Source organism: Carettochelys insculpta, chromosome 19 (genome assembly GCF_033958435.1).
Source record: "Carettochelys insculpta isolate YL-2023 chromosome 19, ASM3395843v1, whole genome shotgun sequence".
In the NCBI taxonomy this organism is placed as follows: domain Eukaryota; kingdom Metazoa; phylum Chordata; order Testudines; family Carettochelyidae; genus Carettochelys; species Carettochelys insculpta.
Genome location: NC_134155.1, coordinates 1,203,259 through 1,220,179, shown reverse-complemented (window position 1 = coordinate 1,220,179; position 16,921 = coordinate 1,203,259). Strand labels below are relative to the sequence as shown.

Here is a 16,921-nt window from a genome sequence, read left to right as displayed (position 1 = left end):
GCAGGTGAGAGACCCCGTGCAGAAGCTATGGCAGAAAAGCCTTGTGAGACACCCATGGGTGTAGGACGGGCAGTGGCGCAGCCCTTGTGGGCCCAGCCTGCACTCTGCAATGTGGCCCCAGGAGTCCAAGGTGCTGCAGTTGCGCCATTGACTGTGATGTGAAGAATAGGCTGTGGCAGGAGACACTGCTACATTCTTCTCCCCCTTCTTCAGATGATGAGCCCCAGCCCCTTGGCTGTTTACCTCGAACCCCTTCCAGGTCACCAACATGTCTGGGCCTGGGGCACCTAGGATGGGTTGTGACACTCCTGCTTGCAGCTGTGTTGGTGCCAGGATATTAGCGAGACAAGTTGGGTGCGGCAATATCTTTTATTGGCCCAATGGGGGTGGCAGAGGACCAGCCTTCCAGCCATGCAGGTGTGGGGAAGGCGCACAGCACCCACAAGGTGTTAACTGGTGAAGCTGATCTCCCTCTGAGGCCATTCAATGTGAAGTGAGCTGTTCACACCAGCAGTCCTAGGACAAAGCAGCGGGTTACCCGGGCACAGGCCTTTGTAATAGGCCATAAATCCAGTGTCTGAAGACCTCCATTGTGTCTGAAGCCATGAAGGTGTGATGGAGTGGGGGATACCTGTGTGTGTGTGAGTGGCTCACAGAGGGTGTGGGGCTCCTGCTGAGTGAGAGACTCTCCTGCCTGTGGACAGGGTGCAGAGCTTGGGGGACCCCAGAACCCCATCACAGAAGGTAAGCCGCAGGCTCGTCTTTGGAAGGTGCTGGTTTCCTTGGGGTGGGAGGATGGAGAGATCGGACACAGGGCGGGTGCTTTGTGGGAAGGGTTTGCATCCAGGCACTAGGGTGACTTTCTTGAAGCATGTTTCTGGGTGAGTTCACTCAGCACAGCAACATGAGTGCCTGGTTTCGCCCTGTGGATCTGTTGGGGCAGTTAGTGCCCTGGCTGAGGTGTCTCCATGCTGCGAGAGACCTAGGTAGGAGCAGGGATCTCCAGTGATGTTTTGGATGGGGGTGATCAGTGGAGATATGTTGGCAGGTTTTGCTGCTAGGAGTTGGGGACCCTGGTTTGGGGGCAGCCTGCTCCTGCTGATGAGGTTAGAAAAGGGGGGCCCAGGTTTAGAACAAGCACTTCCTTACATCTCCCCCACAACAGCCAGCCTGTGGGACTCCTTGCCAGGGGATGTTGTGAAGGCCAAGGCTAAAATGGGTTTGAAAAGCATTGGCTAAGTTAATCAAGGCTCAGTCCATGGCTGGCTCTTAGTCCAGCTGGCCAGGGATGGAGCCCCTAACCCTCAGGAACCAGGAGTGGACAATGGGCCAGATTACTCAGAATTGCCCAGTTTGGTGCTTCCTTTGGACACACTGGGCACCAGCTCCTGCTGGCAGACTGGATCCTGGGCTACGTGGCTCATTTGGTCTGACCCGGTGTGGCCGTTCTTGTGACTTAGCTGGCCAGCACCCTATGCCTTTGTAGGAGCTGGTGCCCAGGGCCCAGCACTGGGACCTCTGAACCTGCCTTTAGCTTCACAGCAGAAATACTCTTCTTGGTAGGAGAGTGGTGAAGCTCCCATGGGTCATCACTAGCCATCCAGTGAGAGGAGGCTGCATAAATCACCCTTAACTCCAGCCCCAACACCACTGTCATCCCCATGCCCCAGGCTGTGAAGAGCCACTTGTGGAGACCCTGGTGAGAAGATCCCACGTCAGAGCGTCGGCACCTTGGCTCTAGACTGCTTACTGCTACGTAGCATGAAAGAAACAGTAACAGTCTACAGTCATGGCTACTGAAGCATGACAGCTGCAGCGCCTGCGCCCGAGCCACCAAGCAGCCAGAGCCAGCCCCGGGCAGGAGTGCCAGGGCTGCAGGCAGGGCTCTGCCACTCATCCATCTCTCCATCACCCACGTAGCGATGGCTGGGGCTGGGTGGGGGTCCCAGTGACTGCAGCCTGGTGGTGCTCTGGCAGGGAGTGGGGCCATGGCAGTTACTCAGCCTTGTCCCCACTGGCGGGAGGGGCTGCAAGCAGCTGCTGGAGCATTGGCCCGTGTGTGGAATGGCTGTTTCTTCCTGCCCCAGCGCCAGGCCCTGAGCACCTGTCATCGCTTGTGCCTATTCCAGGGTGATCCTCAGGCTCCCCCAGCTTAACTCTGCTCCCCTACACCTGAGCTGGGGACCTGATATCTAGCAAGTTAACCCATCAGCAATGCCAGTCCTGCCTGATAGCCTGGGCTGGCCCTGGTGCCCGATCAGGTGGCTGTGGGGCAGTGCAGAGCCTGGGAACTGAGGGGGTGGCCAGCCTGCCCTCTATTTGGCACGGGGCTGGCTCTGGGCTAGCAGCTACGCTGCAGGCACTTATGGAGCTGAAACCAGAGGCAGAGACAATGGGCTGGGAATGTCCCTCTTGCTGGCAGCGGGTGCTGGGACGGGCTCCTGAGTGGCCGGGGCCTTTGGCACTGGGCCTGCACCTGGCGGCCTCCTAGCCGCCCCCACTGTGAGGCCATTGCAAGGCCAGGGCAGCAGGGGAGCCCTTGCCAGTCCCGCACACCCTCAGGCTGTGCTGGCCCTGGCGGTTTGGCCTCTGCCTTGGCAGGCTAAGCTGGGCAGGCAGCTGTCCATGGTGCTGACCTGTGGCCAAGGTGAGAACCGCAAGCTGGTGGGAAGGTTGCTGCCGCAAAGCCTGGCCCGGCCTAGATCCCACTCTCCTGGGCAGCTCAGCTTAGCTTGCTCAGTGGCACTTAAGTTTGCAGCTCATGCTGCCCGAGTGGGCCTTTCCTCTGCCTCTGGCTGCGGGGAGGTCCTGAGCCCTGTCGGATCTGGCCCTCGGGCTGCAGGAGAGGTGTGACCAGGAGGAGTCCTGGAAGGTGTATGAGCACTGGGGGTCTGCTGGCTTATCTGGCATTGCTGCATTCTTGGGTGACATCTCAGCCCGATGGCGCCTGCTTGGTTCCCTGGAACCAGGACTTTGCTCTGTACCTTCTCTGGTCACTCCCGCCAGCCTGCCCAGAGAGCTTGGCCTGAGCCCACGGGGGACCCTCCCAGCCTGCCGCCCAGGCGGCCATCTCTGCTGCACTAGCCTGTGCCGATCGGCTGCATCTCTTCCAGGCCGGGGGGTTTTATGCCCCATCACAGCCCTGACTTCACTCCCACAGGCTCCTGGGTCAGAGCTTGGGCAGATCGCTCTCCCACCTCCTTGTAGCCCTCTGCCCTTCCTCCTTTGGGCTCATCAAACAGCAGCTCCCCAGGGCCAGCCTTGGCATGGTGAGGTTTCTGGGTCTAGGCAAGAGGCCTTGTGGGGGGCGGTTTGGGAACTTTTCAGCTCTTCCTTGACCAGATGCTGCAGCTGAGCCTACCCAGCCCAGCGAGCTGGGGCCTGTGGTTCAGCAGATGATGGGCGCCCTCCTGAAGAGCAGCCGGGGCCCTTTGCTCTGGCCCAGTCCCCATGCTGTGTCTTCTTGTGCTCCAGGCATTTTGCTGCACCCAGCCCAGCCGGAGGAGTCCCACAGCTGTCTCCTCTCCAGGCCTGTGTGGGCGCCACTGTATGCAGGGCTGGGCTGAGAGGGGGTTGGGCTCATGCTTGGGAGTCAGTTGAGCCCTGCTCCCCCTTCCCTGTGCTGGCACGAGGCCTGCAGACCCCACCCTGGGCCAGCAGGGGCAGCCCCACTTGGCACAGGCCCCTACACAACACAAGCGCCTTCCACCTCCCAGCACTATGGCCCTCTTGCAGCAGCCAGTGGGGGCGGCGTGGGGAGGCCTATGTGAGCCCTGCCTCTGTCTGTGAAAGGGTGGAAAGGGTCAGCTGCAGGTGCCACCCGCCGTCCTGGCGCGCTGCATGTGCCCCACGCAGCAGGTGCGTTTGAAGGAGAGGCTGGCCCATTCCTTGGCTCAGGCAGGGTTGCCTGGCAGACGCTTCAGGTGCTGCCAGCCCAAGCAGGGCTGCATCGCAGATGCTGGCTATGGACACAGTAATGCGGACTAGGGACAGGTTCCCTGCCCACTGACTGGGGTTCCCTGTCCCCCAGGCCCCCAGCTGGCTGCCCAAGTTCCTGGGGGTTCACTGCTGAGGGTGCAAAGAGTTGCCCAGAGCTGAGCTAATGGCGTGAAGTGTGTTCAAGGCTGCAGCGCACCCAGCACAGCTTGGACGTGCACAAGGTCACAATCTAGCAGCAGCTCCCTGGCTGCACCTCTGCTAAGGGCAAACCCCAGCAAAGCAGGGGCTGAGCAGGTAGGTTGGGGGGGAGGGAGGAACGCTGCCCTGGAACGCCCCCACCTGCCCTGGATTCCTCAGCCTGTATATCCTGTGCATGCTTCTCCACCTTGAGCAACTCCCTCTTCTCTGGGCCCACAATGGCCACCAGAGCAGGGCCTGGCTGGCTGAGGCACCCCCAGGGGACTGCTAATCCAGCTCAGCAGGCTCGGTGCCCATAGCAGGGCCCAGGCCTGGCCTGTGCTGGTGGGTGCAGGCTCCTCAGCTGGGTTCCTGAGGGCCTGGGGAGCTGGGCCAGCTCTTTGCTGGTGGGGACAGGCAGGGAGGGCGAGGGGCTGTACAAAGCCCATTACACCTGCCAGCCTGAGTCCTGTCCTCTGCCACAGGGCCCAGGTTTGAAGCCCAGGCAGGGGAAGAGTGTGGGAATGGGGGGGAGCCATCAGTTTACTCACAAGGGAGAGTCACAGCCTGGGCACTGCCCTGGCCCAGCCTGGGGGAGGTGCCTGCTGGGGCCGGGTGTATCAGGGACCTGGGGTTGCCCTCACATAGCCCAGCCTGGCTCCCTTCTGCTAACAGCCAGCTGAGTGGCTGTGTTTCCCAGGATGCTCGTGGGGGGGTGTACAAAAATGATTAAGGGGCTGGAGCACAAGACCTCTGAGGACAGGCTGAGGGATTTGGGCTTGTTTAGTTTACAGAAGAGAAGACTTAGGGGTGATTTAATAGCAGCCTTCAACTTCCTGAAGGGGAGCTCTGGAGAGGAGGGTGGGAAACTGTTCTCAGTGGTGTCAGATGGCAGAACAAGGAGTAATGGTCTGAAGCTGAAGAGGGGGAGGTGTAGGTTAGATATTAGGAAAAACTACTTCACCAGAAGGGTGGTGAAGCACTGCAATGCGTTGCCTACGGAGGCGGTGGATTCTGCATCCCTCGAGGTTTTTAAGTCCTGGCTGGACAAGGTCCTGGCTGGGATGACTTAGTGGGGGTTGATCCTGCTTGAAGCAGGGGGCTGGACTCTGACCTCCTGAGGTCCCTTCCAGCCCTGGGATTCTGGGTAGGAGGCAGGGCCAGACTATGGAAGAGCCTCTTGCATGCGGATGATGCTACTCAGTCGGGGCTCCAGAGCAGGGGCTGGGGGCACCGACTTCCCCTCTGTGTACAGCTCCCCTATGGGATGATGATGCTCTCTTCTTCCCTTTGCCCACAGGCGTGGAACGGAGCAGGCTGGCACTTGACGCACGCTCTGAACTGTGCACTTTCTCTGCTGGGCCATGTGGCAGCAGGCACCCAAGCTCGTGTAGGCAGGCATGGCTGTACCTTTCTGCAGCCCCAAGTTTGGGGGGCAGGGCTGAATAATAACCCCCCCCAAGAGCCTCAGGAGCACCGGCTTGGGGAGGGGGGGAAATCGAACCTGCCTTAAGGGGGTTATGCAGGAGCATGACCTCCAGCCTGCCCTGGCACAGAGGCTCCTGGCAGCAGGCAGTGAGGTGCAGATGAGGCTGAGCATGGAACAAGGGCAGGGCTTCGGACCTGGCTCTCCCTCGACTCCTGCCGTTCCGGCCCTGGGCTCCCCTGCCATGCATGGCTGTCCTGGGGTGCATTGTGCTGACAGGGAGGGTCCCTGGGGGAGCTAAAAATAGACCCCAGGGGCTTGCGAATTCAGGGGCCAGGTGAGGACGACTGACTCTTGCCAGTGCCTGCAGAGTGCCAGGAGCAGAAGAGGCAGCCGGTGCGCGTGCCGGGGCTCGTGATCAGAACTGCTTCTCCGCCTGCCTGCCACCCCAAGTCCTGCACCCAGCCGTGGCCTGGGAGGGGCGATGCACGGCCAGCTCTTCTGGGGCAGAGGAGAGGAAAGAGCTGCTGTTTCTGCCCCCAGCTGAGTGCCCCCAGGCCCAGGTGGGGGAGGGGACAGTCCTGGGGTTCACCATGCAGGGGATAGAGGTGCCCCCCCCGCCCCGGAGCAGCTGCGCTGGCCCGAGTGTAAAGGGTTAGAAGGAAGATGCACGGCGGGGGCGGGGGGGGCTCGGTCCTGCTGCGCTGTTAGGAGCTGGAGTCCTTGCTGCCTCCTGTACTGCCTGAGCCCTGTCACCATCGCACCCACTTCTCCTGCCCACGCCCCATGTCTCCAGGGCAACCGTGGCTTTAGATTGTTACTGTGGCTTGCGTTGGTAACAGTCTACAGCCATGGTCGCTTGGGCCAGACGCACACTCGGCGCAGGGCAGGAGCCCTCGCTCCTCTGCAGGTGTAGGAGCAGCCCCAGGGCAGTCCAGAACTGGGCCTGTGCAGCCACTGCCCCCCGTACTGACCAGCAGGAGGGAGCCAGCCCCCCACTGCTTTGCATGCAGGGAATGCCCTAGGGGGTGGCAGGAGGCCTGCCTGGGGGCACAGGGCTGGGGCGGGGAAGAAGCAGTTTTGTCGTGGAGTAAACTGTGCTGCCAAGAGCCCTCTGCAGAGGGGGTGTGGGGAGCGGGGACCAGCTGAGGCAGGCTGGCCCAGGCCCCCAGGGAAGGGTTGTGGTGCAGGATGGCAGCAGGGCGCTTGGCAGGAGAGGGAACGTGGGGCAGTGACCTGGCTCCTCTCCCTTCGTGGGCTCTGACTTTCCACACGCCACCTGGACAAAGAGCAGGCCTGTGGGGTTGGCAGTGCCCAGGGCAGGGCACCAGGCTCCCCTGGAGGACCTGGGCAAGGCTGGCAGCCAGGTGCGCAGCAGGCAGGTGTGCAGACACACCCATGCTCAGCCTTCCACACTTGCTTGTTGGAAGGGGCATCAGAGACAAGCCTGAGCCCCAGTCCTCTGCTGAGCCCTTTCCCAAGAGCAGAGCATGGCACAGCAGCCTCTGAGCAGGGAGCTAGGGAGGCCCTGAGCAGCCCTTTGGCAGTCAGCAGTGGGGGGCCCATGCTGTGGGGCGTCGGGGGGCAGGTGTGTGATCCAAGCTGCAGGAGATCAACTGCTGCTGGGGAGCAGCCTCAGGGCTTCCCCTTCCCCAGCCGTGCTCCATTCCCCTGGCTCTGCAGCTGATGTTCCGTCCCAGGGCAGGTTGCTGGGTCCTGGATTTCCTGGCTGCTGAGCTGGGCTCTTGCTCAGCTGCCCCTGGTGAGTGAATGAGGCGCTTTGGGAGGGACCTGAGCAGACCCTGCCCTGCGTAGAAACCAAGGGCCACAGCTGTAAGGACACATCAGTGTCCCTGCTGGCCTGGGCCAGGTCTGCGCATGCCTGGCACAATGTGCTCAGCCTCAGCCAGCGGCCTGCTCCCCTGCCACACCTCTGCTGCCATGTCCCACCTCTGTGGGGCCAAGGGCTTGTGTCCCTCGCCTGTTCAGGGAGCAGACGGGGCCCTTGCTGCATGCGGAGGGTACAGAGGGGCTGCTCTCAGCTGGGCCGTGTCTGCCCACGCCTCCATCAGGCGGCTGCAGGCTGGGGCTGGGGGGAGGTCTAGGCTCTTGATCCCCGCGTGTTCTGCAGGGAGGGCTGCCCCAGCCCCTCTTCTGTGCACTGGGGCATGGCTGGGGGCTCTGCAGGACGCAGGGGCTGCGCCGATGGGATCTTACCTGGCCAGCCGGGGTGCCGGTGCTGGGGAACTGCCAGACTCCCGGAGCAGTAGGAGTTCACGTGCAGATTCCAGCTCTCACCGCACATAAACTCTTACTGTTGGGGGAGACGCTGGGTCGTGGGCCATGCGCTGCCCCGTGCTCCATGCTGATGCTTTAAGCGGGTGAGGGAGAAGAAATGCTTCATGGGGGTGTCCGGCCCCTCCAGCTCCCCCGCTCCTAGCAGTGTTGTACCCACCCCCAGCATGGCCCCTACTCTCAGGGCTGGGCATCGGGCAACGTCTCACCATGCCCGGGGAGCAGCCCCCGCCCCTGACCGCACGGCTCTGGAGCCGGCAGCCAAACAGCTGGGCCAGCAGCAGCTGCTGGCCCTGTGCAGGGCTGCCCTCCAGTGGGGCAGGAGAGACCTGCGTGGGCCCGTGCTGCTAAGCTGGCTGTGAGAGCAGGCCTGGAGCCTGCCTTCCGCTGGGGCTGCCCTGGCTGAACAGAGCCTTGCTGCTGGGGCAGGGGGCAGTGGGCAGGGAGCTGGAGACGCTGCCGTGCAGGAGCCCACAGGGCTGGCCTCTGTTCCCCATTGCTGCTGGCAGGCGCTGTGGTGCTTGGCACAGGCCAGTCTGGCTGGGGCTAGGGAAGGGAGGCCCTAGGTTGGGATGCCATGAGCAGTGCTAGGTGGGCTGGGGTGCGGGGACATTTCCACCTGAGCTGGGGTGGGGGTGCGGTGGGCTCCTAGGGGACGGGGCAGCTGCTGGGGTCCAGCCAGCTGGGGGTGGGGGTGCGGTGGGCTCCTGGGGAGGGGGCAGCTGCTGGGGTCCAGCCAGCTGGGGGTGGGGGTGCGGTGGGCTCCTAGGGGACGGGGCAGCTGCTGGGGTCGAGCCAGCTGGGGGTGGGGGTGCGGTGGGCTCCTAGGGGACGGGGCAGCTGCTGGGGTCGAGCCAGCTGGGGGTGGGGGTGCGGTGGGCTCCTGGGGAGGGGGCAGCTGCTGGGGTCCAGCCAGCTGGGGGTGGGGGTGCGGTGGGCTCCTAGGGGACGGGGCAGCTGCTGGGGTCGAGCCAGCTGGGGGTGGGGGTGCGGTGGGCTCCTAGGGGACGGGGCGGCTGCTGGGGTTGAGCCAGCTGGGGGTGGGGGTGCGGTGGGCTCCTAGGGGACGGGGCAGCTGCTGGGGTCGAGCCAGCTGGGGGTGGGGGTGCGGTGGGCTCCTGGGGAGGGGGCAGCTGCTGGGGTCGAGCCAGCTGGGGGTGGGGGTGCGGTGGGCTCCTAGGGGACGGGGCGGCTGCTGGGGTTGAGCCAGCTGGGGGTGGGGGTGCGGTGGGCTCCTAGGGGACGGGGCAGCTGCTGGGGTCGAGCCAGCTGGGGGTGGGGGTGCGGTGGGCTCCTGGGGAGGGGGCAGCTGCTGGGGTCCAGCCAGCTGGGGGTGGGGGTGCGGTGGGCTCCTAGGGGACGGGGCAGCTGCTGGGGTCGAGCCAGCTGGGGGTGGGGGTGCGGTGGGCTCCTAGGGGACGGGGCGGCTGCTGGGGTTGAGCCAGCTGGGGGTGGGGGTGCGGTGGGCTCCTGGGGAGGGGGCGGCTGCTGGGGTTGAGCCAGGCGAAGGGCAGGACGAGCTGCAGGCTCGAGGGACACGCTGTGCCCCATGAGCCCAGCTGTGACCTCCCCCCTGCAGTAGGGCCAGCGAGGCTCCTAGGAGCGGGCTCAGCTTTCTCGCCGCCACATCTGGAAGCAATTGCCGGAGCCGCTGGCTTGGCCCTGCGCCCTCCCGCCTGCAGGGAACAGGCCGTCCCCAGCACAGGAAGTGCCTGCTCAGCTCCGTCACTGCTGCTGAGCGGGGCCGGAGCCGCCCGGAGCCAGGTCGCAGGGCCTGGGACCGGCCCACATGCGCCCAGGGCTCGGCTCGCTTGGCACGGGGCGGCCCGGGGCGAGGCGGCCCCGCCAGCTGTTTGGGTACCACGGGGCGGCCCAGCCCGGCACAAGCGCAGCAAACGGGGGGCGGTGGTCACTTCTGGGGCGGGGGGGTAACGCAGGGCCTTGCGGAGGGCCAGGAGCCCCCCGTTCAGAGTCATCGGGCAGGGAGGGACCAGCCCCCGCCCCATGGGAGGCCTGCGACAGTATTTCCAGACCCCCCCCTCCCCCCGGCCACCAGCCCCCGCTGTCCGCGCCCCCCGCCAAAGGGAGGGGACAGCGGCCGACTGGGGGGGGGGCCTCTGCCTCTCGGCTGGGCGCGGGGCCCGGGGGGTGGGGCTCTGCCTCCTGGCTGGGTGCGGGGCCCGGGGGGGGGGGGGGCTCTGCCTCCTGGCTGGGTGCGGGGCCCGGGGGGGGGGGGCTCTGCCTCCTGGCTGGGTGCGGGGCCCGGGGGGTGGGGCTCTGCCTCCTGGCTGGGTGCGGGGCAGGCAGCGCCCGGGGCTCGGGGGGGGGGCAGAAGTAGGGGCCCGAGGCAGGGCGAGGGGCCCCCCCTCCCCGCGGCCGCATCCCAGGAGCAAAGCCCCGCCCCGCCCCGCTTGCCTGCTGCCGCCTCCGGCCGCGCTGGCTGCCCCGGCCCCGGGAGGGCGCTGGAGCAGGAGCCGCCCGCGGCCCGGCCCGACGGGCACTGAGGGCTCGTCTCCTTGTCCCGCTGCTGGGCTGGGCCGGGCCAGGCGAGGGGGCGGGACTCGCAGTCAACAGGTTGCACAACCCGGGAGGGGGCCACGCAGGGGCAGCAACGCCCCCCCAACACAGCCCCCCCCGACCACCTCCCCCCCCGCAGCACAGCCCCCCCCGAACCGCCCGAAACACAGCCCCCCGAAATCCCCCCACAACACAGCCCCCCCCGAACCGCCCGAAACACAGCCCCCCGAAATCCCCCCCACAACACAGCCCCCCGAAATCCCCCCACAACACAGCCCCCCCCGACCACCTCCCCCCCCGCAGCACAGCCCCCCCCGAAATCCCCCCCACAACACAGCCCCCCGAAATCCCCCCCACAACACAGCCCCCCCGACCACCTCCCCCCCCGCAGCACACCCCCCCCGAAATCCCCCCCACAACACAGCGTCCGACCACCTCCCCACCCTCAGCGTAGCCCCCACCCCCGAAACACAACCCCCCCGTCACCGCGCAGACCACATCCCCTCCGCCAACAGAGCATCCCCCACCCCCCCGCGGAACCAGCGAGCAGCCTTGTGGCGCATTACAAACTAAAAGATATTTTGGAGCACGAGCCCCGCAGCCCGTCCCGCCCCAGGAGCGCCCGAGACACCCCCGCCCCCCGGTGCCACTGCCGGGAAGAGGGGGAGCGCCGGGACCCGGGCGCTGGTGGCAGAGCAAGGGGGGGGGCAGTGTATGGGGGAGCCCTGGGCGCTGCTGGCTGAGCGCGGGGGGCGGAGGGTAAGGTAGGGAGCCCCAGGTGCTGCTAGCAGAGCTGGGGGGGTAATGTGGGGAGCCCCAGGCACTGCTGGCACAGCGGGGGGGGCATGTATGGGGGAGCCCTGGGCGCTGCTGACAGAGTGGGGGGGTGTGGGGAGCCCCGGTCGCTGCTTGCAGATCGGGATGGGGTATGGGGGGGGGCTCCAGGCACGACTGGAAGAGCGGGGGGAGGGTGTATGGGGTGGGCCCCAGGTGCTGCTGGCACAGTGCGGGGGGGGCGGGGCATGTACCGGGGGAGCCCCGGGCGCTGCTGACAGAGCAGTGGGGGGGGGTGTACAGGGGGAGGGCGCCCTGGGCGCTGCTGGCAGATCGGGGTGGGGGGGGTATATTGCGGGGGAGGCTCCAGGCACTACTGGAAGAGTGGGGGGAGGGTGTATGGGGGGGCCCGGGTGCTGCTGGCACAGCGGGGGGTGGGGCGTGTATGGGGGTAGCCCTGGGCGCTGCTGACAGAAGGGGGGGTGGGGAATGTGGGGAGCCCTGGGCGCTGCTGGCAGAGATGGGGTGTATGGCGGGGGGAGAGCCCCGGGCGCTGCTGGCAGAGATGGGGTATATGGCAGCGGAGAGCCCCGGGCGCTGCTGGCAGAGATGGGGTGTTTGGCGGGGGGGGAGAGCCCCGGGCGCTGCTGGCAGAGCAGGGGAGGGGAGCGATGGTAGGGGCCTTTCCTGGGTTACCGTGGGTCTTGCTCGTGACCCGCCCCTCACCCCAGAGAGGCTGCAGGGGGCGCCCTTTGCACATGCTGATGCGCGAAGCCCGGAGCAGCACGTGGCACCCCAGGTCGCGCCTACGCAGGGCCCTGGGCCCCAGAGCCGGGCAGCATGCTGCTGGGCCCAGTGCTGTGGCTGCAGCTGCGGCGCAGGCCTGGTACAGTGGCTGCGACCCTCCTTGCCCGGGCTGCTGCATCAGCGGGCTGGGAGCCCCTGTGCTGAGCAGGGGCCTGGCAGCTGCAAGCCCCAGTGCCTGAGCTTTTCCACCCAGCCTGCAGGCCAAGGTGAGTCGTTTCCTGGCAGCCTCGGGCACCAAGGAGAAGGAATATTAGTGGTTCAGGGCACCCTTGCAGGTGGGCCAGATGCCCATGCACCACTGCTCAGAGATTTTAGAGCTTGTACGAGCCCATGAGGGTCTGTGCCTGTCTCTTACACAGCCTCCTGCTCTGGCCTGAGGGCCTCCATGGGCAGGGCAGCCCTACAACCCCTGGAGTTTTGTCTCCACTGAGACTGTGAAGCAGAAGGGAGGGTGAGCGGCTAATGGTGCTTGCTTGGGCCCACACATCTTGAAGAACCCTAGTTATGCTACACATACCCACTCCTTCATCTTTGAGGAGTTGTACCACTTCATGTGCTGCCTAAGTCATGCCCAAGCTCCGGCAGGGGCTAGGGTCTAACGGGGCGTGGAGGCTGGCCGTTGCTGTGGAACGAGGATGAGCACATAGCGCTTGGCAATGGGATGCATAGGTGATCAGCTGCCTGCAGCCTTACAGATGTCCAAAATGGTCCTTAAGCAGAGCCATACATGGGCAAGGGGCTGCCACCCAGCAAGGAGGGTGCAGTCAAGCTGGCCCAAGTTCTGTGCAGACAGGCCAAGGAAGAAGAGCAAGTTAGCAGGCTTATGATGAGGCACTGAAAGGGTCTTTGTCTGGCCACAGGCAGTTGAGGTGGAATTGCCCTGATGGTAGGTCTGCCCTCAGGCTGGGCCGTGAAGACGTGTGGAGGTTAACCTGGACATTTCAGCTGACAGTATCCCAAGGCACAGGGCCACCCAGGTGGCTCCTGAGGAGGTGCACCCATAGGGACAAACTTGTCACCTTGAGAAGACTGAGCCTGCCACCGAGTGGGGCGTGGCTGGGCTGAAGCTAGCAACTGCTGTTCTGTGTCAGAGGAGCCACAAACAGGAGGTACATGACAACACAGTTTAGCAAATGCTGTCCACTTCCAGCCAGAGCGCAGCTCTCATGCCTCACCTACCGGCTGTAAGCCCATGTCTCGCTCACTGAAGCAAACCAGGAAATAGAGCTCTGACACCACTCTGTGTGATGCTTACTGTGGTGAGGTTATGGTTTGTGGCTGGTGCTTAAACCTGCCATTAAACTTGAGCAACTATGGCCAAGCTGTCATCAACCCATAAAGGACCCCCCCCACCCCCCGGCACCAGCCTGCTCCAGAAAACAACTGGGCTTTTTTAATCCCCTCCCCTAAGTGTCCTGTGGTTAAACTGGCTCTCAAAGTATCAAACAGCTGAAATCTAGTTAAATCTCACATTAAGTTATTGACGCTTCTTTAAAGCCACTGCCCTTGCTCCCAAAACAACGGCTCAGTAGCAGCAATGTCACATTCAGCTAGCCCAGCTAAACCTGGCAGTGGCCTGAGGTAGTGACTGAGACACCCAAAGGCTTCATGAAGATGTTGAGTGTCAGGCCCTCCCTGAGACCATTAGTGTTCCCTGCAACACAAACAAGTTGTTGGCTGAAGCACTGATTTGCAGCTTGTGGTCTGTGGGCCCTCGGGGAAAGGAACAGACTATGTATGAGAGGTCCAAAGGGCTCTGCTCCGCCAGTCAGCATTTTTCAGGTGGCCACAAATGTTGAAAGGTTGAAAACCCAACCACTGGTCCAACGACTGACTCACGCCTGCTCTCTAACGAGCCACTCCAAGATCCAGGCAAAGCAGTGGGAGGGATTTCATCTTCCAGACTAGGTTGGCTCAGGCTCTAGGCAGTGTTTTCAGAGGAAGGAAACCCTTAGAGGCTTCCTCACACTTTTCTAGAATAAAGAAGAAGGCCCTTCGTAACCTGGCCGGGAGGACTTTTCTGGCCAATGCACACCACTGTGCACATGGGCACTGGAAGGCCTGCAAAAGCGTGGCTGTTTGTGAGGAGCAAGTCAGAATGCCACTCGTGCAAATTTGGTCTTGTCATGGCACCGCCTTCTCCATTCCCGGCCCCCGCCCCACATCGTCCCAGGAGAGAAGGCTCCAGCTTTCCTTTTCCATTGAGATGTTGTGATGGGGTTCTGGGGTCCCCCAAGCTCTGCACCCCGTCCGCAGGCAGGAGAGTCTCTTACTTAGCAGGAAAACAGCAGGTTTATTAGCCGACAGGACACAGCATCGTACAGAGGAGTTAGTACAGCCGGCAGAGACAGCCAGTCCCATCCATGTTGGGGAGAGGAGGCCCCGAGGGGCCCCCAGAGCTGGGGCCTGGCCCCCTCCTTTGTCTCTCTCTCCCTCAGCCCAGACTAACTGCTTCCAACTCCCAGTTCCAATTCAAACCCCTCAGGCTCCACCTCCTCCTTTGTCTCCCGTACAAAGGTGTTACCTGGTCGTCAGGGTTACCCTCAGCAGGACCCCACACCCTCTGTGAGCCACTCACATACACACAGGTATCCCCCACTTCATCACATTTCTCCCCCCTTCCAGACCGAACTGAGCGGGGTCACTCAGCCGGTGACCTGGGGAAGTTCGGGGCCCTCCCCTCGTGATCGGGCATTGGCTGTACCCTCGGTGCTTCCCTTGATGTGCACCACCTCCACGTCATAATCCTGCTGGGGGAGGCTCCAACTCAGGAGCTTGGTATTGGCCCTTTTCATGTGATGCAGCCGGACAAGTCCCTTTAGTTCCCTTAGGCTGGTTGGTCTCCCTGCTTCGGCCCCGGTCCGTCAGCCACGTTCTCAAGTCGGGCAGGCAGAGCCCATACAGATGCTGCAGCATCAACAGATCAAATAGTTCTTTTCTGGTCTGGGCCCTGCCCTGTGTGACCACCAGCCCATACAGCTGCTCCGGCAAATGTTTGGAATTCAGTTACAGTCCAGTAAAAGAAGGTACAAATGCTTCCACCCTTGGCATTTAGCCAGACCACCAAAATGGTTGTGTGCCTCAGTTTCCCCTTCCATGCCACACAATAGGTTTGGAATGTTCCTCCTCACGTGAGAGGTTGCAAGACTAGTTACAGGGAACAACGGTGACATTTCAGAGTTACAGACTCCTTTAACATACAACTCATGCTTCTACATTAATGTTATTATGTTAAATGGCTTTTTCCAAACATTCAGTACATGGTACAATTTTACAGCTTTTGGTAGCAGCACCCCTTGGTTACAGCAGTTAGCGTGAGTAACAGAACAAACCCATTGCAACTGTACATTTACATTGCTCTTTGGTAGACCACAACCTTTGTGCAACATTTTTGAGAATCTGGTATTTTGGGGCTAAGTGGCTGAGGCCTTTTTTAGCACCATCAAGTTCTAATCGTCTCTCTTGCCCCCGGGGTGGAAATCTGATCTCTCTGGCTGTGCCCTCCCTTCTAACAAGAGCTGGGCCATTGATGATCTCAGGGAGACGGCCCCCTTTCAGCCAGTCTGGAAATTTGCAAACCAAACTGCTTTCTGAGAGTTGTTTTGTGAGTCCCAGACGCAGAATCCACATGAAGGAATCCCTGTTTATCCCTTACTGGCCCACCAGGCCCAAAGCTCCTTTGTCCTTCCACCTCCAACTACTGCCTCCCCATGGAATTAGAAGTGGAGTCCAGTGTGAGAATATAAGTGTTTCCACCATCTGGAGATGGGGAATTGCTGAACCTCTCCTGCATCCTACAGAGACTGACTGTGCAGCTGTTTTACTTGGTTCTCACAGGGCTGCTCACACTTCCTGATAGTTTTTACTTTACTTGCACCAGCTTCCAATTCCTGAGAAACTTTTACCCTGCCTGCTTTGGACCCTTCCAGAGCACAGCCAGTGGTTTCACACTCAGGCAGGTCCTGGCCATCAGGGGCTGAAACAAACTTCTCCCCAGGCAAAGGGCTGCTCTGGCTCTTACAGACATGCACCTTTCCTGTTCACTCTCCTTCACGTCACTCCCATTTTCTGCAGTCCCCACAGACAGGTCAGGAAAAGTTTCAGGGACATTTTTTTCCTTAAGAGCTTCCCCAAACAATAACTCACCCCGTCTGCCTCCACGGGGGCACTGTTCCCTTGAGCCACAACCAGCTCCTGGGTTTCACCTACACCCAGGATCACTTCTGGCCCATTAGGCAGATTCCCATGTAATCCCCCTCCAGGCAGACAGCCAGTACCACCGGACAGAAGGTTAGGATCCCTTTCCTCCCTTCTGCTACCAGCTCCTTTATCTTCATCAGTCAGCATAACTCCATTGCCCATCTGTTCTTGTGTCCTGGCAAGAGGATGACTCTGGTAGGACAGAGTCCTCTCACCCCCTCCCAGTAACACCTCAGCATCAGGCAAAGAACAAGTACCAGAATTGTCTGGTCTCTGGGATTTCCTGATGATACTAACTGGATCAGACTGAGTTAAAGCATCATCCCCCCTGAGAGACACAGAGGCAGGCCCACTTCCCATCTGGGCTTCAGCTGCCCTTAGATTTAGCTCTGGGATCTTGGCTCCATCTTGAGCCCCCACAGGCTCAGGCAAAGGATTCACTTCCCCAGAAGCAGAAGCACTTTTCTTGCACCAAGGACCAGTGTCCTTAGCAGGGATACCACTGCCCCATTTCGGAGCCATACCCTCTGCTCCAGCCCCCATGGCTGGATTCAGAGACACACCTGGAATGCTCTTTTGTGGTGGATCCTTCTCCAGCCACCCTAGGCTGAGGAATCTTCCTCAGACAATGGGCTAGTTTCCTCATTGGCACCTTTTCCAAACGCAGGCTCTGCTCTTTCCCCAGGCTGCTGCTGCTGTTCAACACAGACAGACAATGGGAGACACTTTCTCCTTTGTCCCAGCCCCCCGGCTGGTCTCCACACACACACAAGGTGAAGCAGCTTG

General features: G+C 62.3%; 1 long non-coding RNA gene across 1 annotated transcript; it reads right to left on the bottom strand.

Moving 5' to 3' along the window:
- Positions 1-363: 363 nt before the first annotated feature.
- LOC142023240 (uncharacterized) lies at positions 364-10,335 on the bottom strand. The gene is made up of 3 exons (XR_012648178.1): positions 10,253-10,335; positions 7,760-7,913; positions 364-516 (listed from the first exon to the last, which is right to left on the bottom strand). It is a non-coding gene; the product is annotated as an uncharacterized LOC142023240 (long non-coding RNA).
- Positions 10,336-16,921: the final 6,586 nt, after the last annotated feature.